Here is a 22,901-nt window from a genome sequence, read left to right on the forward strand (position 1 = left end):
CTGACACTAGCCTCCTGAAGCAAGTACTCTTCTCTCAGTTAAGTCAGGGAAGAAGGGCTCGTGGAGGGCAGCGGAAGGGCTTCAAAGACATACTGAAAGTACTCCTCTAAAAGGGAGGCAACAACACAACAAACTGGGAAGACTTGGCGTGGAACAGAACACAGTGGAACCACACCATACACCAAGCCAGAGCTCACTTTGAGGAGAACAGACGTGCTCATGAGACAGAGATATGACAAAGGAGAAGAGAAAGGGCACAACAGTCCAGCCAACAAATGTCTGCTCAAGATTATACCGGTCACTTCTGTGGAAAAATCTGCAGGGCATGAATTGGGCTCCTCAGCCACCTAAAACCCCACCAATGAATCCCCTTGGCAGACATAATCCTCACATGGAGGGATAGCTGAAGAAGACATTGGGATCAAGCTTTAATTACTTTATCTAGCAACAATGTAGGGGTGGGGTTGTCATTGTTTTGATTCTAGATTTAATATTTTCTTTTATTGAAAACAAAATAATCAACTTCCTGAGTCTGAAAAAAAGGATGACGTACTCAGGATCTGCCTATCAATATGGAACACCTCCCCTCCCCGCTGACTTTGTGCACTTTTATGTCCCACCTGAAAACCCACCTCTGCTGTGCTGCCTATGGGGAGTCTAGTTCACTTACACTGAATATCTCTCTATATCTATAGCTACATTTACACTTCACACTTCTTTCAGCAGCGTGTGGTAGCTCCCCCACTTCACAGCACAGGTTTAAGTAGCAGTGTAGATGGTGAGGCACACCTTAGGCAAGTAGATTACTGACACACCAAAAGGGTAGGTGCATACATACCCTATGAGGCTGTTTACTCACCCATGCTGTGTCTTCCCATCTACACTGCTACTTTTAGCCATGTAGTGTCCCACTGCCTCCCAGCTGCTGGAGTCTTCCCCGAATGCAGGAAAAGACTTTGATGGAGGAGGCAAGTGGGAAAGGCTCCAGCAGTGGAGAAAGACTCTGGCACCATTCTGCTGCTGGAGCCCTTCCCCACTACAGGGAAGGGTTGGGACATTTTGTTTACCTGGAGCATCTGCAGGCATGTTTTCTAGACCTTAAATCATTTTTGTTGCTCTTCCCTGGACTTTCTCCAATTTGTCCACGTCTTTCCTGAAATGTGGCACCAAGAACTGGACACAATACTCCAGTTGAGGCCTAATCAGTGCAGAGTAGAGTGGAAGAATATGTCCTTACATCTGTCTTGAAAACAACTAGTAAGCACACTAGGGTTGCCACCATAAATGACACATTATGCAGCTGAGGGGTTAACAGGTTTTATTTATTTCTTATTTTGTTTTACTTATATGCTACTGGGAATTGTGAAGTGCTGTAGGCTGTCTACAGTGCTGTTATGCCCCTGACTTTTTGGTTTATATAGTTTCTTCTGTTGGTTTTATGGTGGCATCATATGATCAGATCTACTGTTTAAGCATAATAATAATAATTAATCTTCATTATGTTCAAACTGAATTTATTAATTTTATTTTAACTTTATGATAATAGAATTGTGTTAGTTTTTCAGCCTCAGATTAATGTGGACCACACCATGGACTGAAGCTACTGGTAACTCATCCTTCTGGAGGGCACCCCAGCCATGTTTTTCTGGGAAAGATTTGGGTCCTGGCTTGCTTAGATGTACCTTTTCCATATGGAGACCTCATGTTACAACAGAAACTTATTTGTGGACTATAGCAGGGCCATGTGTCCCTTTAAGGGCCTGTGGAGCCAGGGAGCAGCAGGCCCTGGCCTAAGGAGAAGCCCAGAAAGAAGGTGTTGGGAATCAGCAGATCCAGCAAAGCAGCAGCTAATGATTGGCTCTCATCCCCCATCAGAAGATATGTGAGGATCCAGCTCTGTAAGAGAAGAAAGGCTAGGGGTGATAAGCACTTCCCTGAGCAGCAGCAGGCTGCCACACTGCAGGTAAGCCCTTTGGTCCCCCTGAGACTAAGGGTGGGCTGAGAGCCTTGAGCTAGTGGGGTGATAGAGGACCCTGCAGCATCAGGTCATTTCCATCACTTGTTACTTTTCCATATGTTTGGAGTAAGAGAAGAATAAAAGAGCCTGCCCTGAAGGCTAAAACAGGGTTGAGTGTGCTTAACTGTTTTGTCCCCAAGCGGGTGGACAGGCCCAACAGACTACACAGACCTCATCAAGCTTAAAGAAAGTGAGGGTGGTTCTAATCCTCTGAAACCTGTTTGTAAATTCCTAGATGGTGATCTCAGCATTGAGAACTTGAGCTGATGGGAGTCTTGCCATTGACTTCAGTGACTATTGGCTCAAGCTGATAATAAATGATGTTGCTCAATGGTTTGAGGCAAACTTGTGGGGAGGGGGGTGGTGTCTTCTGATCATGTCTCTCAAATCTCTACTGGGCTGCTGGAAAAAATGTGTTTAAACTTATGCGCAGGGTGCACTTCAATATCCCATGGCATGTGAACTGGACACTAGGAATGTGTCAGACTACCAGAAACCAGAAGAATTAAAAAGTTCTTTCATTATAATTTTAATAATTACTTTAAAAAAGTTATGGTGCAAAGCCCACTCCATTATTTTAGGACCTTTCCATTTCTGTGCAATACATTTCTCATATTCAGAACAAGTCTATACTTAAAATGCTGCATTGGCACAGTGGCACCAATATAGCTGCACCACTGCAGTATTTCTCAACCTTTTTGATACCAGGGACCAGCTTGGTGCCTTCCTAAACTCTGTCAGGGAAATTTCAGGGACTGGCGCCGGTCCACAGACTGGTCATTGAGAAACACTGCTAAAGCCAACATGAGAGAGCTCTCCCATCAGTGTAGTTAATCCACTTCCCCAAGAGGCGGTTGCTATGTCAATGGGAGAAGCTCTCCCACTGACATAGTGCTCTGTACACTCTGAGTTAGGTCACTATAACTATGTCACTCAGGGTGTGGATTTTCCACAGCCCTGAACAACATAGTTATACTGATGTACCATATATACTTATTCATTAGCCCGTTCATTTATAAGCTGACCCCCAAAATGGATAGGTAAAAGTAGCAAAAATTGTATGACCCTTTCATAAGTTGACCCTATATTTTAGGGGTTAGAAAACTTTGGCTCCCGGCCCGTCAGGGTAAGCCACTGGTGGATTGGGATGTTTTGTTTACTTGGAGCATCTGCAGGCATGGAGCCCCTCAGCTTCCTGTGGCCGCGGTTCGCCGTTCCCAGCCAATGGGAGCTGCAGGAAGTGGCCAGGTAAACAAAATGACAATGTATTAGATATTCAATTCAATAATTCCATAGAGTTTTAAATCATCAAATTTTAGTGTAGACCAGTTTATAAGCCGACCCCCGCTCTTTGATGCGTCACTTTTTTACCAAAAATATTCGGCTTATGAACGAGTATATACGGTAAATCTTAAGTGTAGATCAGACTCTACCCTTTGCTGTCATCACAAAATTCACCCCTTTCCCTGGGAAAGTGAGGTGCACAACCTCTTTTGCAACTATCACCATTAATCTGCTGTTTGGGCTATAACTGTTATCCTCTCCCACTGAGACTCCCAGGCCATATAATTAATGACTTAGAATCCTCAAAACAGCCTGAAACGCTTTCTCCCCTCTAAGGCTGCCATTCCCCAAGATCTTTCCTTAAAAAGCAACCTTTAGGCACTAAGGTAGAGATTACTCTGAAATGCCCCAAATGTTGTTTTCTTTCAAGTTAATTTGGAAAACATTTTCACCATTTGGGATTCATGAAAACTTCAGTCGTATGTAAATCTAAGACAGACATATCAATTTAATTTTGTGTTCAAGGACAAAAATACAGAGCTCTTAAATGTAATTGTGGAGGGTTATCATAATGTATGATTTGTTAAATGTCAGCATTTTGAAAATGAAATCTTGACATATGCTTCATGAATAGAGTGGTCCATGGGCCTTTGGACAAATCAACATGCAGGTTTACTTGCTTCACCTGGGATTAAAACCTTACTTTTAAAACATTAATCTGTCATCATAAAGGCAGACTTGAATCACAGTCCTTGATTACTGTAGTTAATACTCCACTTCATTTGCTCCAGTTCATCTTTGTTTCCCATTCTGTGTGATTAAATACTCTTGATTGCTCCTGAACTCAGACAGAGCTGCGTCATCTCCCAATGAACAGTTTCATAGTAGAACTATTCAGCATTCAGGAGCAGCAGTTAGGAAAAAACATTTGTCCAAAATGATCATTTTCAATTATATTTTGGCCCATTTGAATAGGGACAACACATTCTGAAATCAAATTACAGTGTAAGTAGTATTTATTATTTATGTGAGCATTGAACTGGCAGATTATACTTCATAGAGACAGACTGCCCTGAAGATGTTAAAATCTAATGGTGTCACAGAGTGGGATGGCCCTCTAAGGGTATGTCTACACCCAGGGTCGGCAACCTCTGGCACGCAGCACGCCAGGGTAAGCACCCTGTCGTGCTGGGCCAGTTTGTTTATCTGCTGCCTCGGCAGGTTTGGCCGATCGCGGCTCCCACTGGCTGTGGTTCGCCGTCCCAGGCCAATGCGGGAGGAGGGAAGCTGCGGCTAGCAGATTCCTTAGCCGGCGGTGCTTCTTGCCACCCTCATTGATCTGGGACGGCAAACCGCGGCCAGTGGGAGCTGCAGTCCGCCGAACCTGCCGACGCGGCAGATAAACAAACTGGCCCGGCCCACCAGGGTGCTTACCCTGGCGAGCCGCGTGCCAGAGGTTGTCGATCCTGGTCTACACTATGATAAGACCCACAACTGGCCCAGGTCAGATGACTTGGCCTTATGGTGCTCAGGCTGTGGGGCTATAAAATGCCAGTGTAGATATTCAGGCTTGGGCTGGAGCCTGGGATCTGGGACCCTCCCTACTCGCGGACTCTCAGAGACCATGCTCCAGCCTGATCCCAAATGTTTACACTGCCATTTTATAGCCCCACAGCCCAAGCTCTGTGAGCCCCAGTCAGCTGACCTGGGCCACTTGTGGCAGTGGCTGTGTAGCAGTGTAGACATCCCTTCAGAGAGTTGGGCTTAGCCTCCAATCTATGACTAATCAGCTGCTTCTCTCCTGCTGAAATAAAAGGCCATCCAGCAGCTTACTTACTGTGGAAAGCTACAGTGAGGTTCCTTCAGGAGACCCTGGGTCTGGGACAAGACCAGGAAGGGTAGCTTGTCATACTAAGTAGGTGAAAGACAGCTTTGTAGGCAGCATCAGCATTGAGGCAGAGGCCTTAGAAGGGGCCAGGTGGTTTACATTTTTTTATTGTTGTTGAACTGCTTTTTCATTTGAATCCCTTGGAAAAAGGACTGAAATACAAACGCTGTGGGAGTTTCATTGAGGCACTGGCCAGTGTGTAGCCAGCTGGCTTGTGTAAGAGTGGGAATACTAAGCTGAGACCTAGCTACAGCAACAAATTCAGAGCTGCAAACAATAGGTGGGAATTGGGACACTTGCACAAATAAGTGGTTTCTTGACAGTTATGCACATCTTAAGATCCTCTTCTAAGACCAGGGATCTCCACATCTAATTCCTGCTCCATTTTCTTTCACAGTCCAACCCCACATTCCTGCTTCCTCATTCATCATCCTATCAACCCCTTTTCCCACTTCACATGGCAGCCTCAGCAATATCACTCTGCAAGCTTTCCATGCCTCCCACTAGCAGCCATACTCATCTTAGCATGTAATCAATCTGTCACTTATGACAGTCTTCATTTATATAGGTAACCACCAAACATGAACCAAAATTAACAATTCACTCTTGTCTTAAAATACACACAAACAGGACTTTGTAAACAAAAAAGTGCTGTTTTTAAAAAAGAACTAATAACACCAACATCTACTAATTTCATAAATCAAATCAATAATTTCAATAGCTGATTATTACTCCTTTTGCATCATGAATCAATTTAGATGCATTGCTGGTAATAGAAATACTGGCTCAGATTCACAAAGGTTCTTAAGCATTGTGACGCTGAGTGTTGCAATGCCTGACTTTTAGGTGCCTAGAAAATCACAGGATCACTGTGACCCACAAAACCTGAGTCAGGTGCCTAGGCTCCCTATGCAATACATGGGGAGAGATAGGGGTCTTAGACTGTGATTCACAAAAGGCAGCATGCTAAGCAAGAAGCCATGTAAGCTAGCCAGTGGGCGATGCTGACCAGAGGAGTGTGTTCTAAACCTTGCCCCTCTCACAGAGATAGGAATCTGCTGCAGCTTGGAATTAGGTGCTTATCTCTGCAAACAATACCCAAATGGGAACCACTCTCTTGGAGTCAGGCAGCTAAGGTGCCTGAGCTGCTGCTTGTCAGAATGAGTTAAGTACCTCCCTCATTCCACGCAAAATGGCCACAGGAGGAGGAGATAATACCACCCACCTTATAACTTTTAGGCCAGTGATAAGAGCACTCACCTGGGAGCCACAGCAGAGAGAGGATTTGAACAGGGGTCTCCCATCTCTGTGCTCTAACCACTGAGCTACAGGATATTCAGATGTGGGGCTCCCTCCTGTTGAAGCTGTTCTAGTTTGGATAAATAATTTAAAAGTAATTAGAGCAGGGGACTGAACCTGCTATCTCCCAGGTGAGTGCACTAACCAGCAGGCTACAAAGTCATTTTCATACGTTAGTGCTCTCTCTCTGGTCCCATGACTCAAAGTATCTGAAGCTATGCCACTGTGCATAAATACTTAAAGAATCATGGGATCAGTGAGAGAGAGGCTATGTAGCTTTGTGTTTTGGGGCACTCATGCAGGAAGTGGGAGATGGAGGGTTTGGTCCCTTGTTCCAATTGCTCTTTAATTACTTAACCAGACTGGAATAGCTTCAACAGGAGCAACTGAGAGGCAAATATTAGAATATCCCATTTGTTGGTGATTAGAGCTCTCCCTTTTTTCCTCAAAAGGAAGGATTTGAACAGGGGGTCTCCTTTCTCCCTGCCTGGCAGAGGGTGAAATTGAACCCAGGTCTCCCATGATCCCATGTGAGTGTTCTAACCACTGGAAGAAAAGCTATAAGGTGGGCGTGCCCACTAATTCCTCCTCTAGACAGATTTTGAATGGGACCTAATTGGGCAGGCAAACTACTGTCAGGGGCGTCTCCAGGCACCAGCACGCCAAGCACGTGCTTGGGGCGGCAAGCCACTGGGGGCGCTCTGCTGGTTGCCGTGAGGGCGGCAGGCAGGCTGCCTTCGGTGGCTTGCCCGCCTTGCTTGGGGCGGCAAAATGTCTAGAGCCGCCCCTGCCTACAGTATTGGGCCATGCTGGCCAAAGACCTATCTTCTCCTGGTTTGTGAAGTGCTTTCAGGCTTAGCCAGGAGATAGGTATCTGGATGCCTAGGGGGAGGCAGCAGATCACATGCTCAGAGGCAGAAATTTAGGCACCTAGGAAACTATTACCCTGAACCTTTAGCTGCCAAGTGAGTTTAGGTGCCTGTAGTGTTGAATGGGAGTTTTGTTAATCCAAGCGGAGTTTACAACTAGACTTGGGCATCTACGTACCTTTTGAATTTGGGCTTCTGTGTCTATGAGCAAAGAGCAAATGGTTCTACTAGCAGAAAAATGATAAAATCCCATCTCTTGTACAGCAAGCAATGTCTTAAGCTATGCACCTGTTCTCAGTGCCTGACAAAGAACTCAGAAAAACATTTTCCTTGATTTTTTTTTTCCAGTGCATCCTGGAAAGAAATCATCAAAATTGAGATTGAATTTAAACAGGTTTTTTTGTAAGAGGAAAGAACTAGACATAGGTCAAAATCTCACTTTGAGCATAAGCACACACCAGAAAACCCACAGGAAAAGCATGCAATTGTGCATCGTGGCAAATGGTATGTTGCAGTGCTGGTTCCTCTGAAATCAGAGAGCTCCCTCATAGGGTTGCCATGACCAGAGTGCCAGAAATGCAAAACAGGTCATGCTCAAGGGGGTCAGGGACATGTTTCATGTGTTAAGTCAAACGGTTGCCTAGACCCTTATGCATGGCCCTCTGTGCAATATATTCCCACTGCTGGAAAGAACAGCCTGCATGAAAGGAGTTTTCTTTGAGCTGTTCACGTGGAGCATGGTCCCAGCACCCTCAGGTGAACAGGATTTTTTCCATGGACTTTGGATTGGTCCCAAACAAGATAACTGTATATATGTGCCTGTTTGTGTATTTGCATATCCTTTTTGTTCTATATGTGTAGAGGGGAGAGAATTTGTGATACTTTCCCTGCATTACCTGGAGTTTACCCCATGATCGTTTGAAAAGAATAGCAGTAATTCATCTTTGCACTGGCAGGTAAGTAACCTCTGTAGAAACTATGGTTATAATCCCCATATTAAACTGTATGGCTGTTCAAGAATACAGGCCTAATTCTCCCTACTGCACCCATGAAACCTGATTGAGCAGATGTAATTGAGACCAAAATTTGTCTCTATGTATTAAGTATAAACATATGTGAGTAATAGTGATGATATTCTTGAATGATTAATTATAGCAGATGAAAATTCTATTATCAAGGGTTTATGTCAATGTAGGCAAATTGGAAACTCAAATTCCCAGAGCATATTCCAAGAAGTATGGACTTATTTCAAGATTTGGTTAATAATAAATAAAGATAAAATAAGCTTTCCAAACATCAGTTTTAGAATGGTGGCTTCTAATGTGAGGGAGAAAAAAAATAATACCCATCCTTGAGACATTTCCATTATGAACTTTGGATAGGCAATTTAATCACCAGTCTTAATAGTGATAATGATTCCAAGGAAGCAATTTTGATACACTGTGGTCAGATTGATAATTCACATGAAAAGTATATATAACTTTTGCGAGCTTCCCATAGGAGAAACACCCCCATGACTATATTCAATACCCTATGACTATTATAAAGCAGGACACTCAATCAGGTTTTTCTCCAAGAGAAGGCAGAAGTTTTAATTTAGAGTAATGCTGCAAGAAGGAGGATGATCCTGTGATTAAACCCTCAGATTAGAACTCAAGAGATCCAAGTTCAGTTCCAAACTCCACCATTGACTTCCTGTGAGAATTTAAGCAAGTTAATTTCTCTGTACCTCAGTTCCCCATCAGTAAAATGACGATAATACTTCCTTTGTTTAGCTTATCAATTTTGATTGCAAACTGTTTGTGACAGGGATTGTCTCATACTATGTTCGCACAGTGTATTCTAAGAGTAAACACAATAATGAAGCCCTGGCAACTGTTGCCACTTTTTGCACTGCATTGGCTTCATATTGCCTCTCATCACAACTCAATTTAGAATCACTTTGTGCCATCGCAGTCTCTTTTCCCAGCAGACTCTTTGCTACCATTCAGGTGTTTATACCAGCTTGTACCGGTTAATACACCAATGAATCTGGACAGTTTTGATACTTTGACTTTTTGATATCTGGAAATTTTTGGGTACAGTGGGTTTTCCCATAATTGGTATATTCCCTAGAGTTTGTCAAATCAATATATTATTACTGGAAGATCATTTTTGTTCCAAAGGTTTGCAACAGAACATCTACCTGCATTGTTGCATTTTCGTCAGAACCAATGAGAAGAACAGGTCCCTCACGATTAATTTAAATTTACTGTCTTTAACTTTTTGCATATATGCTTCCATGTTAGGACAACATTATGAAATCCCACATTTTCTGTATGAATCATCTCTTTCTTTGCCATAGATCTTTTTTAGCCTGACTGCTCTTTGGCACCATATAGTAATTTATAATACCTAATTTACAACACCTCCTGAAAATAAGGCTCTTGCTCTTCATAGCTGTTTCCATTCCTCTTCATCAGATTTTACCTCTGCATCTCTTTCCTATATCATCATGAAAGGCTGTTCTTCTGTATTAAATCTTTTCAAAGCTTTTATATAAGCCCACATAGAAGCATAAAAGGAACAGTATCTGCAGCAATATTGTTGTTTTTTTCTTTATGGAAAGATCTCCATTTACAGCCTAGTTGTTTTTGCTCTGGCTGCCTTTTTTACATTGTAAAATACTATGAACATTGCAAATCTTGGAAACTGTATTTTTTCCTTAATCTGTTCCCCAATCCAAATTCCATTCTGAATATATCATAGAAAGTTACAAATGTCTGTTTTTTTTCTCTTCAGACTTCAAATTTCCCTTTCACAAACCTACGATTTAAAGCCTCATTTTTATATATTGGCAAAAGATTTGCATGGAAATAGATTTTTGTTTTTTCTTAAGGTGAAATCCTACATTTTTATACTGACCTTAATAGTAGGGTGATGATATAAGGATACTGGCCTACCTTTCTGTCCTTTCGTTATCTTTAAAACTGAAAATATGACCACTCAATGCTCCTCATGATTATTCTCTGCCCAATCAATAAGTGACCTTACATGATAGTCTTGGTAATATAAACAAATACTAAGCAAATCAAGAGCACCAAATTCAGCTGGTATGTAAAGAGTTTTAGCCTGAGATTTTCAAAACTATTTTAGTCTACATAGGTTTTTATAGAGCGTTTACCACCGTAGTATTCACGTGCCTTCCAGCAGTACATTAAGAAACATGACTACACATTTGTCACATGTTTTGTTCTTTCATCCACTCCCCAGAGGGAGAGATGTGCACAGTGGAGTGTCTCATTTTGGTAGGCTGGTTGGTTTCTGTACTATAACTACACAGCAACATGTATATTAAAAAACAAAAGAAAAAGAAAAGCTGCTTAGATTTGCCAGTCCCAATCTCTTAAACATATCTGAAACTTTCATCCTTAATACATTATTTAGACTTTTTATATTCCTGTATAAATTTAGAGATTGTATTTTGAAGACCTTGTTAAAATAAGCTTTGCATTTGAGGAAGCAAGCTCATTTTGATTGTTGTTGCTTCTTTTCATGGATCAGGTAGCTTACACCAGCTATTAGGTTGGAACATCAAAAGATTATCTCTCATAGTCAGTTTATGTTCTGTTTGCTTTAAAATGATTAGACTGGGTCAGGTGAAGATAATACTTGCTTTCATCTTTGGATAAAAATGAAGATGAAAATGTTGATGTCAACATATGAATGCATTTAAACAATAAACCAATGTCATTGTTTTTGATGGGAGAGGGTTTGCCAATTTAATAAACTGCAAAGGTCATAATAGTAGATCCCGATTTCACAAACAGTATTTTACAAACCTGAGTTGATTATTATAGAACACTAGGGATGGGCTCAAGGCATGGAATTTGCATATGCATTAAAAACTCTCCAAACATCAAGGATGTTCAGATCTGTAGTGGGGCGGCTGCCCCACTTCCTGAAAGTGTGGGCTGCGACAGGCCTTCGAGAGGGGAAGGTCAGTCTCCAAAGGTGGGAGACCAGCACTGCGGACAGTGCAATGCTGGCCAGGCTTGGGGAGGCTAGGGAGTTCTAGCCCATAGCCTGCCAGGCTGTAGGCCTTGAAGGGAAGGGTCTAGTGGGTGCAAGGGGCCATAGGGGAAGCAGCCCAGGGAAACAGACAGACGAGGGGAGAGAAGGAAGACAGCGAGGCTGCCGCCAGAGGGTCCCTGGGCCGGGACCCAGAGTAGAGGGCGGGCATGGGTCCCTCCCTTCCTCCCTCTTGCAGTGCACCCAGCCATTGGCCATAGGGAGCGGCCATTATACTACGCCAGATCCCTGACAAGAGGAATTGGACTCAGAGGGCGGTTAGACATGGTGGCTGGAGTGTAGGACTGCTGATCACTGACCCCTGGAATGGGGTGCGGATGGACTAAGGGAAACTGCTGGAGGGCAGTGCCCTCGAAGAGGAAACCGCCGAGCAGGGAGCAATGTGGGTCCAGAGACGCCAACCGAGGGCGGAACGACGGATGGGATACCACCAAGAGGGGGCACTCTGCCGGACAGAGCTAATTCCCAGAGTCAGCAGCAGGAGGTGCCAGGTGGTGAGTCCCAACCGGTTACAAGATCCAATCTGCTTCAGAACCATCTCTTAAAATTCTGTCCTCTGCATCATCTTTGCAGAGGCATTAAATGTGTAACTTTAGTAGTCAAGGGTTCAGAATAGATTCTGATGAACAATTTGCTGCTTTTCAATCTCATAATACTTTTCTTGATTCACACAAATATCAAATCTAGAGCCCAGTGTGAAAACAATATAATCCACATACAGTATGTGCAAAATCTAGCCAGATTCAAAGATATTGTCACTGATCCAACATACAACCAGCTGATGTTTTAATCACTATTGAGGAAGTCAGTTTCTATAACATGGGAATGAAACCAAAAATCATGGTTTTATGTTTAATTTTGTTTAAAATCACTCACTGGAAATGAACTAGGCTTCCAGTGTTCTGACGATAACCAGGTGCAAGAAGGACATGCTGTAATATAACTTATCAGTGGGATACATATGAACAGAGGAAACAACATATTTTGCTGGGCTATTAACAAAGATGCCCAAGTTAAGTCTCTCAGCGCCCTTTTTTGTAATTCCTGACTCGTTATATTTCTGTCTAGGGATAGGGAAACCTTCTTTATAAAAAGCAACAAAGAGTCCTGTGGCACCTTAAAGACTAACAGATGTATTGGAGCATAAGCTTTCGTGGGTGAATACCCACTTCGTCAGACTAACACGGCTACCACTCTGATACTCTCCTTTATAAAGTTTCTCAAGCAACTCCCAAACTGTTCTCCATGTCATTTCTAAGCCCTGGTCTACACTACGAGTTTAGGTCAAATTTAGCAGCATTAGATCGATTTAACCCTGCACCCATCCACATGACGAAGCCATTATTTTCGACTTAAAAGGGCTGTTAAAATCGATTTCTGTACTCCTCCACCGACGAGGGGATTAGCACTGAAATTGACCTTGTCGGGTCGAATTTGGGGTAGTGTGGATGCAATACGACGGTATTGGCCTCCAGGAGCTATCACAGAGTGCTCCATTGTGACCGCTCTGGACAGCGCTCTCAACTCAGATGCACTGGCCAGGTAGACAGGAAAAGACCCGCGAACTTTTGAATTTCATTTCCTGTTTGGCCAGCATGGCAATTTGCAGGTGAGTGCAGATCTCATCAGCGGAGGTGACCATGATGGAGTCCCAGAATCGCAAAAGAGCTCCAACATAGACCGAACGGGAGGTACGGGATCTGATTGCTATATGAGGAGATGAATCGTGCTATCAGAACTCCGTTCCAAAAGACGAAATGCCCAAACATTTGAAAAAATCTCAAAGGGCATGAAGGAGGCTATAACAGGGACCCGCAGCAGTGTCGCATGAAACTTAAGGAGCTGAGGCAAGCCTACCAAAAAAACAGAGAGGCACATGTCTCCAGGTCAGAGCCCCAGACATGCCCCTTCTATAATGAGCTGCATGCCATGATAGGTGATGCAGCCACCACTACCCCACCCCTGTGCTTTGACTCCGTCAATGGAGTAGCACACAACAGGGATGCGGATTTAGGGGATGAGGAGGAAGAGGTTGAAGATAGCTCACAACAAGGAAGCAGAGAAACCATTTTCCCCGACAGCCAGGAACAGTTTCTCACCCTGGACCTGGAGTCAGTACCCCCCGAACCCACCCAAGGCTGCCTCCTGGACCTGCCAGGTGGAGAAGGGACCTCTGGTGAGTGTACCTTTGTAAATATTAGACATGGTTTAAAATGATGTTTAATTATTAATTTGCCCTGGCATTCACGGCCAGTACAGCTACTGGAAAACTCTGCTAATGTGTCTGGGGATGGAGCAGAAATCCTCCAGGGACATCTCCATAAAGCTCTCCTGGATGTACTCCCAAAGCCTTTGCAAAAGGTTTCTGGGGAGGGCAGCCTTATTCCGTCCTCCATGGTAGGACACTTTACCACGCCAGGCCAATAGCACGTAGTCTGGAATCACTGCATAACAAAGCATGGCAGCATATGGTCCTGGTGTTTGCTGGCATTCAAACAACATCTGTTCTTTATCTCTCTGTGTTGTCCTCAGGAGAGTGATATCATTCCTGGTCACCTGGTTGAAATAGGGTGGGAAAGTCTGTGTCCATGCCCTCATCACTCTCGTCACCGTGCTGCCGTCGTCTCCTTGCCTGGTTTTGCTTTTGCAGGTTCTGGTTCTGCATATGCTTCAGGATAATGTGCATGATGTTTACAGTGCTCATAATTGCGGTGATGATCTGAGCGGGCTCCATGCTTTCCGTGCTATGGCGTCTGCACTGAAAAAAGGTGTGAAATGATTGTCTGCTGTTGCTCTGACAGAGGGAGGGGCAACTGACAACATGGCTTACAGGGTTGTCACACAGAATGGCCCCCTCAAGGATTGAACTCAAAACCCTAGGTTTAACAGGCCAATGTTCAAACCACTGAGCTCTCCCTCCCCCCATTATTCATGAAGGGAGGGGTGGGGGATGACATTTACCCAGAACCACCCGTGACAATGTTTTTGCCCCATCAGGCATTGGGAGCTCAACCCAGAATTCCAATGGGTGGGGGAGACTGCGGGAACTGTGGGATAGCTACCCACAGTGCAATGCTCCAAAAGTGGATGCTAGCCTCGGTACTGTGGACGCACTCTGCCGATTTAATGGTCTTAAGTGGGGGGACACACAATCGGCTGTATAAAATCGATTTCTAAAAGATCGACTTCTATAAATTTGACCCAATTTCATAGTGTAGATTTACCTGGCCGTGAGGACAGCAGCGAGTCAACCGCTGCTGCTCCCCCATCGACTCCGCTTCTGCCTCTCGCCATGGCGGAATTCAGGAGTCGACGGCAAAGCTATTGGGGATCGAATTTATCGCGTCTACACTAGACGCGATAAATCGATCCCCAATAGATCGATCACTACCTGCCGATCCGGTTGGTAGTGTCGACGAGCCTTAAGTCTCATCTGAGTTTTTGAAGTAGTAATTGATAGTTGATTAAATCAAAGGCCATAGCTAGAGAAAAGAGCCATGTACAAACACAAAGCCACAAACTTTTCCTCTCATGACCTTATATCTCAGAAGGCTATGTCCATATCCCAGAATCCTTTGCACTCCATGCTCCAGCCACTCCTGCAATTGATAAGGGTGGTTCTAGGTGCAGGGAGAAAAAGTGAAAGATACTGTTGCTTTAGGGAAGGAATGCTGATGCTGGACGTGGGGTAGAAGGAAGGATATTCTGGGGGAAAAGGAAAGCGAAAGATTGATAATGGTGTGAGACTACTACAGGGTGGGAATTACATTATAAATATGTTAAAAAAAATCAAGGCTAATTATATGTTAAAATGTTGCTTAGAAATATAATATTTTTCTCTTCATAAAAATACTGTCAACTTACTATTGGCCCAAAAATGTAAGTTTCCTTAATTAAAAGAAAATTTACAAACTCTAACATGAATAAACAAGAAAACATTTTAATGGATCTAAATAATCAGCTTGCTGTGCTATGACTCCACAATCCAAAGGATTGGGCTAATGCATGATAATCCAAAAATTAGGCTGTGAAATACTAAAATTAATCTCTCCAATTGTACTCTCCACGATGAGGTAAATTCACTGTCCTCCCAAATTAAAGGTGAAAAGTAAAGTGGGTTTTAGTTAGTTGTAAATTTGCTGTTTCAAGAATCTACATTGGTAGAAACTTACTTAAAACATTTGTACTTCATATTCTTATATTCTGCAACACTCCACACTATTCCCCTCTGCAGTATAACCTTTATCTTCCACAGCCCCAATTCTAATTCTGTTGTGTTACTTTCTGTGGCATTGGTCACTCCATGTCTTGCTAATTGCAACTTCCTCAGCCTTTCAAATCCAAACTACAGCCGTACATGTACATTCAATATACAGCATATGTACAGCACTGCTGTATCTATTACAGAATCACTCTGCTCTTCTTCAGGACTATGTCTCCATATACCTTTCCAAACTCATCTTTTCCTGTACTCATTTGGTCTTGTCACACGACTAGTTTGGGCCAGACGAGGAGGAAGTGGAAGCTGAACTTCTGCTGAAACCACAGCAACTATCCTGAATATTCTTTGCTTCCACCTTATCAGTTCCTTAGATCATTTTAAAATACAGTTTAAAACTCGCTTCTATGCGTCCTACAACGAGTAAAACATAGACCAGACCACACACTGCTGCTGACTGGTTCTGCACATTCCTCATCTCCTGTCCCCAGCTCCACAGGTGCACCTTCTATTGCTTCCCCTATTTATATGTGTGACACACTTGTGTGTTGTGACATAGTTGCATGCACCAACTGTTATAAAACTAAAGTGTATTGAATGTTGCAATCCATGGCAAGGTCACGCTCCCTGCAACTTCTGCAGGTCTCACTCCCAAAGCCCTCAAGAATGATACTGAGAATTATTGGTAAGCCAAGTTGTGATGCCAGTAGTCAAACTGTTCTGTCTCAGCAGGCTTAGTTCCCGTGTGTTGGCTAAAGCATGTGTCATTTTACAGTTCCACTTTTGATGTCATATGGATAGATAAATGAAGCCCATTGATGCATACTTAATCTAATACCTGAAATGCTTACTATAAAAGATTCGATCAGTCTAAAAATTAATACTTTCAACTGCTTAATTAAAAAAAATCAATGATTCTTTGAAGCCACATAAACAAGCTAAATGCTTATCCCTTGCTACTAAAGAGCCATTTTGAAATGTTTCCATTTGGGGTTTTTAAGATATTCAATTAATTAATTTCCTTAACTGTATCAAGATATAAAAAGTCTAACAATATGGATTAAAAAAAATAACCTGAGATACCAGCTAGTACTGTCTAAATTAGTCGCAACAAATTAAAAGAACAGATACATTCTAGTGTTGCTGATTCAAAGACTTGAATTTACATTCTTAGTTATAAAGAAGATCTACAGTCTTTAGTGGTAAATAATGAGGACCCTACATTACAGTAATTGCACTGCATATTTATTGTAAACACCCAGGATAGCCTATTTGTGCAGCAATGTGGTTGTTTTTAATTACCAGGATAGCATATTTTTCTTCTCACAATACTGAGCCACTACTGTTAATCTTATTTTTATTATACAGACTATTTTTTTCCAGTTCTGGGGTTATTAAAGGTGCATTTTATTAATTACAAAAGCAATGGAATCCCCCTGATCCAGTTCATTTTATTTTAAATCAGTACCAGTATCATAATACCAGGAAAATTAAAGAAAGAGAAAATTTCTTTTAATAAACTTATTTTGCACATGGAAAACTCAAGGAGCTAAATCCTGATGTCCTTTTCTCAGGCAAACTCCCTTTGATTTCACTGAAATATTTGCATGAGTAAAAACTGAGTATGGACCTCAGCAAGACACACACTGCATAAAGTTTATGTTTTATTTTCTGATTCCTAGAGGTCTGTTCCAAAGCCCACTGAAGTGAATAGGAGGTTTTTTTATTGACTTCAACAGGTTTTGGATCAGGCCCTAGATATTCAGGCATTTGGTCAGTGTTGATGTTCACTTGTTCATTTTTGGATAGCTCTCTGTGGCCTTGCTTCAGCAAAGCATGTAAGTGTGTGTCTTTAAGTACCAGTGAAGCCACATGAAGTAAACACTATTTAAGCACATGCGGCATGGACTTCAGCACGTGCTTATAGTTATTCAAGTGCTTTGCTAAATCAAGACCTCTAACTCATTTCATTTATGACAGAGCTCCTTCACTCATGATGGCAGCGTACATGATGTTAAATTCCTTGCATCTGAAAGTCCTTTATCATCTTGCCACTTCGTTGTGTTCATATTATTCATAAATAGTCCCAAAATAATTTAAGACTCGTTGAAGTTAGAGATGGTCTGAGAGGGTTCACTCACCACGATGGGCACCTCTTTGTGGCGTGTCTGGGGATTAGCTGCACTCATGTCTGCCAGCCTCTTCCTGGCACCGTGGCCCCTCTCTCTTCAGGACTTGGGGTGCTCCTTCTTCCTGACTCAGCCCGCTGGCCAGGTCACTATAGGCCTCCCTTTCCAGGGTAACACAGTGTCTCTGGACCAGACATCCAGTTGTTATCTCCGGTGCTCCTTTGCCACTTCACAGTGGCTGGTTGGGGAACCCAGGCCCGCCTTCTACACTGAGTCCAGCCCAGAGACCCTATAACCACACCCAAGGTCTGCACAGTCCTACCCCTTGCTGCTGTTTCCCTGGGCTTCTTCCTACCTAGCCCTCTCAGATTTCCTTTCCCCACAACTCCTCTGGGGTTGACCCTTCCTCTAGGGCTTGAACTCAAGGGCTTATTCTCCCTCCTCGGTTTTCATCTCCCCTCCTCTCTGCAGACTCTCTCCCTGCAGCCTAATTCTGTTGCTTTATAATCCAGCCTACTCTTGCCCATCTGAGCCTCTTGTTCAATTAAGCCTTGCTCTCCCTCCAGTTACAGCCAGGTACTAATTGCCCCCTCAGGCCCACATTAATCCCTTCAGGGTCTGTGTGGGGTACACACTCCATCCAGATAGGGATAAAAACATTAAATCATTCGGCCCATCTCCCTGCCAATGCTGGATTGTTCCCTGAAGTACTTCTGCTAGAGTCCGGCCAGTCTAATTTTAAAAGGCTGAGCCACCGGGACTTCCACCACTTCCCTTGGCAATTGTACATTTACTGTTGCTGTTGAAGTATGTGTGTATAATATAGCCTTGTATAATATGGCTTATGAATTACAACGGATATGTCACACTATTCCTCCAGCCTGCCAAATACATGGCAAGAATCTCCAATCAAAGTCTGCCAGATTGAATTATTTTTCTATTCTCTGCGGAGTCATCTTGGATAAAAAGAAGCTTTTCCTCCATCGCAATAGAAGAAATTTCCCAAACTAAGAAATTAACTGACATTTGAATGAAACTGGAAATCATATATTAAAATGAAGATCTAAGTGTTAAGATTTTAAGTTATGCACCCCATGCATAACTGAACTGTCCCTTTCTCACATTCACAGAGTTAAACTTGTTGCCAAGTTTGGGATCAGAAAGGAATCTTCTTCCAACACATTTTAGCAGTGATATTTTGGTATTGTTTTGCTCTTTGAAGCCCTGAGAAGGGGTTATCTGTTGACATCACTTGCACGTCATCCTACAGGACCAATTTCTGGAAATTGTAGGGATTGGGCATCAGCAGACTGTGGTGCTTCCTGGCTCTTTCTTATGTCTCCAAGTGTCAAAATAGTTAATAGTAGCTCTGCTCCCCAAGCCAGGCAATTCTTTAGCTTTTGCTAACACTACAGCTGGTCTTGCACTTTCCTGCTGTCAGTGAAATTAAGTTCTCTGGAGCAAGAGAGAATAGATCCTTTGCTCTTTTTAGAATTGCTCTCTTTAAAAAAAAATGTGGGTATCTAGTAGCAGTAAAAACTGCCTTATGCTATGGAAAAATCCTTCAGAGCAAGGAGAGAAGAGATAGCATTTGCTCTGGATGCAAGGCACCACAAAATTAAAGATCAAATGAGCTTCACAGGGCCAGACTTTCTTTTCTATGGTTTGAGAGGTTTTGCATTTCTTAAATTTCCCTTGTCACACAGTATGTTAATCATAAACTCTTAAACTGATACTTTGGACTCACTTTGCTCCTATTGCCACCACATGTGAGATACTGGCAGAGGGAAGGAGAACATAATATGAAAAGAATTGTTTCACAGCCCCATAATCACCACTAAGAGCTTTTCAACTGTAAGTGGGCATACATGGAAATTTTTCCTTTTCAAATTCTTCAGCCCATTCTTGCTCAGGATTATAATTATTTTCTTCCCACTTTTGCTTATTAAGGGTCTGCTCCTCCTATGCGCTGAACATCTCTTGACATCCTAAGTACCTTCATCTCCCATTGATGCAACTGAGAATTCAGCATGTTCAGAAGCTCAGAGCAATGAGTCCTATGTTTTCCCACATTTTCCTCAGGATGATTAGATTGTGCCAGGTTCGTTAACTGGATGAAGTTGTTGTCAATTCTGTCCGAAGAAATGGGGTAAAAATGCGTCCATAAAGTTAAATGATGTGGTTTTCCTTTGAAAGGAATGACATGAATGAGCAGGTACATCAGAACAATGATCTGGGCAAAATGTTCAGATACAGATGAGCTGTATTAGTACAGACCTATAGTGAGTAAAGTAGAGGGGGAGAAGAAAGGTCTAGGCCACCATTCCATCACCTGATCTTTAGCCCAATGAGGAGCTGAACTGGCCTCTGGCAACTAGGGCTCATTCTGCCAGCCTGGGATCACTGGAATATATTGCACTCTGGTTCTGTTCTCTCCAATGCCTGACCACACCCACAATGCACGCAAGGGTTGAGCAGATGGAGCAGAGTCAGATATATTCACTTTACACCACTCATGAAGTCCACCTACAGCAGGGGAACCCTAGTTGCCCTGTTAGGCCAGCTCTGTCCTCTCTGCACTGCTGGCTCTGGCCTCTTCTGTTAATCAGTTACTTGGTTCTGAACCCAGTGCACTATGAAAGTAACAAACTAAGACCCCATTCCTGCTCCCATTGAAGGGAACTGTAGTTTTGCCATTGGAAGGAGCAGGATTGGGCCCCAGAGCAAGAAAAACAGGAAAAAATAAAATAAAACTGACCAAGAAAGGCTGATAACACAACACAAGTGTACTACTGTCCAGATTGCTTCAGGGTCATTTTCACTGCAGGAATAATTACATGTTAACAGTTTGCATGTATTTTTGTCAGATGGGTCTGCCTAATATACTGCCACATATTCTCAACTCAGGCAAATGTCAGGACAAGGCATATAAGAAAGAAATTTACTCTGTTAAAAGGAGATTTCTCTAAATAAAGAATTGCGGTAGATTGGGTAGATTAGATTAACTCTCTGCAAATGGATAAAATAAATCCCTGGGCTCATTCTGCCAATTCTACACTGAGATATTGGTGAAATGTTTTAAATTATAAACAGATGGTTTATCAGGAAGGATTCACCATGCAGTTATGACATATTAAAAGAGCTGTGTGGAATTCTGTTTTATGCCAATCATTGTATGTGATAGCCATCGATCTTTCATTAACAAGGAGGAAATATGCTATTCTAGCCAAATTAGCGTTTTTATGTACAAATTTCATATTTGCTCACCTTATCCCTTTTCTATGTGCAGTTCAATGATCATCCTCAGAGTATGTGATGGGATAATGTGAAGCCATGGCAAAGATTCTGTACCTGGTGACATTTAACATTATCAGTGACAAAATTAGTTCTGATTAAAAGATCATTTTAACATCAGTGGTAAAAATAAACATGTACAAAAACAGGTGTTTCTCTCTTTCTCTCCCATGCTCCAGTAATTGTTCCTAGCTTCAGTGTATGCAATTGTGCTTGTCTGATAACTGTTTAAAAGAAGCTCAGCAAGGGTGTGCTCTCACTTCTATTAAAGTCAAGGGGAAAAAAACCAATAATTAATCAATGGTGCTGGATTGGATGCTTATTCTGTACATACTATTTCATTCTCTATTATCTTTGTTTTGAATGTTCTGCTTCTATTGAGTCCTTTCAACCCTACTCACATTTTTATTTGCTCATGAGGTGAAATACTGGCTCCATTGAAGTCATTAGGAGTTTTGCCATTGACTCCAATAGATCCAGGATTTCACCCATGATTCACATTCTCTCTTTCCGTTTTAGCAACACAGCTGTGCTGTATATTAAGTCAAAGTCGGTCTTTTCATTATATATACACATGCCAATTTTATGGGCATTAGCTTTCCCTTTTTAAAATAGAGTGAACAGAAAATGATGTAGGCAGGTTTGCCTCTTTTCCACTCACTGTGAGCTGCTTTTCAAAATAGAGCAAATTGAATTTTTCATTTTTCTTCTGTTTCTCAATAGAATTAAATAATCCTATAGAACATAACTCATATTCCAGACTCTCCGTCTTCTTTTCACTTTTTAGTTCATTATTTATAACTCTCAAAATGTGTCTTTTGGGAACTCAATCCTTCCTTCCCCCATTTTGTTATTTCTGTTCCAGTCTCTCCCACTGCCTCTTTCTCTTTAACTTTCTCTCAATATACTGGTGGCTCAGTAATTGCGCAGTAACATAACAGTTCCTTTGTATGTGTTCTGCTATTATCCATGTCAAACTTTCTCATATGCTTATAGAGTCAGCCAGTCTCTCTGACTGCAGAGCTGTTTCTTTATATAACTGGTTTTTAGTGGAAAATTTTGAAGAGTGAAGGCTTAGTATGGACAAGCATAAAAAAGTTTAGGGGTAAAATCCTGACCCAACTCAGGTAATGGAAAAACTCCCATTAACTTCACCCCAGGTTCTCACACAAAACTTACCCAGATCTTTTAAGACCTCCCATAAGCTTTCCAGGCAAGCTCCCACTACCTTCCTCCCAGTGAGTTGCCCACCAGGTCTCATGACCCTTAAAAATTCTTACTTTGTTATTTTCGTTAACTTCATCAAGGCCATCTCATCAACAGTCATCTTCAAGACAGAGGCAGGAGGCCTTCTGACCACCACTCCTCACTGTGGTGACTGCTAAACAGATCTAGCACCCTGGGGTACAGTTAGCAAATGAAATTTGTAAATACACTGGTTGATCCATACATGATCACATCAGAAAAAAACATAATTACAATTAGTGCTACTATCTACCTTCTTGGCAGAGAATCCAAGAATCAAATTGGTTTGGAGACTAAACTTTTCTCTGTAGGCTACAGCTTGAGGCTGATGGCTCAGTCTAGTTAGCCTAGACTTCCTCATGTTGTGCTATTCCTGTTCAGTGAATAAAACATAAAGAGTTGGTTTTCAGTAACTGCCTCTTTCAAAACATTAAAAATTGAGATTAAAAAAAATATTTTTAAAGAACAATCTTTCAGAGCAAAATTCTGATGCACAAAAACGCATTGTGAATGTATTGCATTGCATCAGCTTTGACGGTGAGTGCAAAAAAATTAAATTATATGCCAATTTGGAACTTCTAATTTT

The 22,901-nt window shown here is 42.3% G+C and overlaps 1 long non-coding RNA gene across 1 annotated transcript; it reads right to left on the reverse strand.

The window, feature by feature from the left end:
• Positions 1-14,155: 14,155 nt before the first annotated feature.
• On the reverse strand, positions 14,156-22,433 carry LOC120405343. The gene is made up of 3 exons (XR_005598516.1): positions 22,351-22,433; positions 21,044-21,127; positions 14,156-14,186 (listed from the first exon to the last, which is right to left on the reverse strand). It is a non-coding gene; the product is annotated as an uncharacterized LOC120405343 (long non-coding RNA).
• Between the last annotated feature and the right edge of the window lie 468 nt (positions 22,434-22,901).

Source organism: Mauremys reevesii, linkage group 1 (genome assembly GCF_016161935.1).
Source record: "Mauremys reevesii isolate NIE-2019 linkage group 1, ASM1616193v1, whole genome shotgun sequence".
NCBI lineage: Eukaryota > Metazoa > Chordata > Testudines > Geoemydidae > Mauremys > Mauremys reevesii.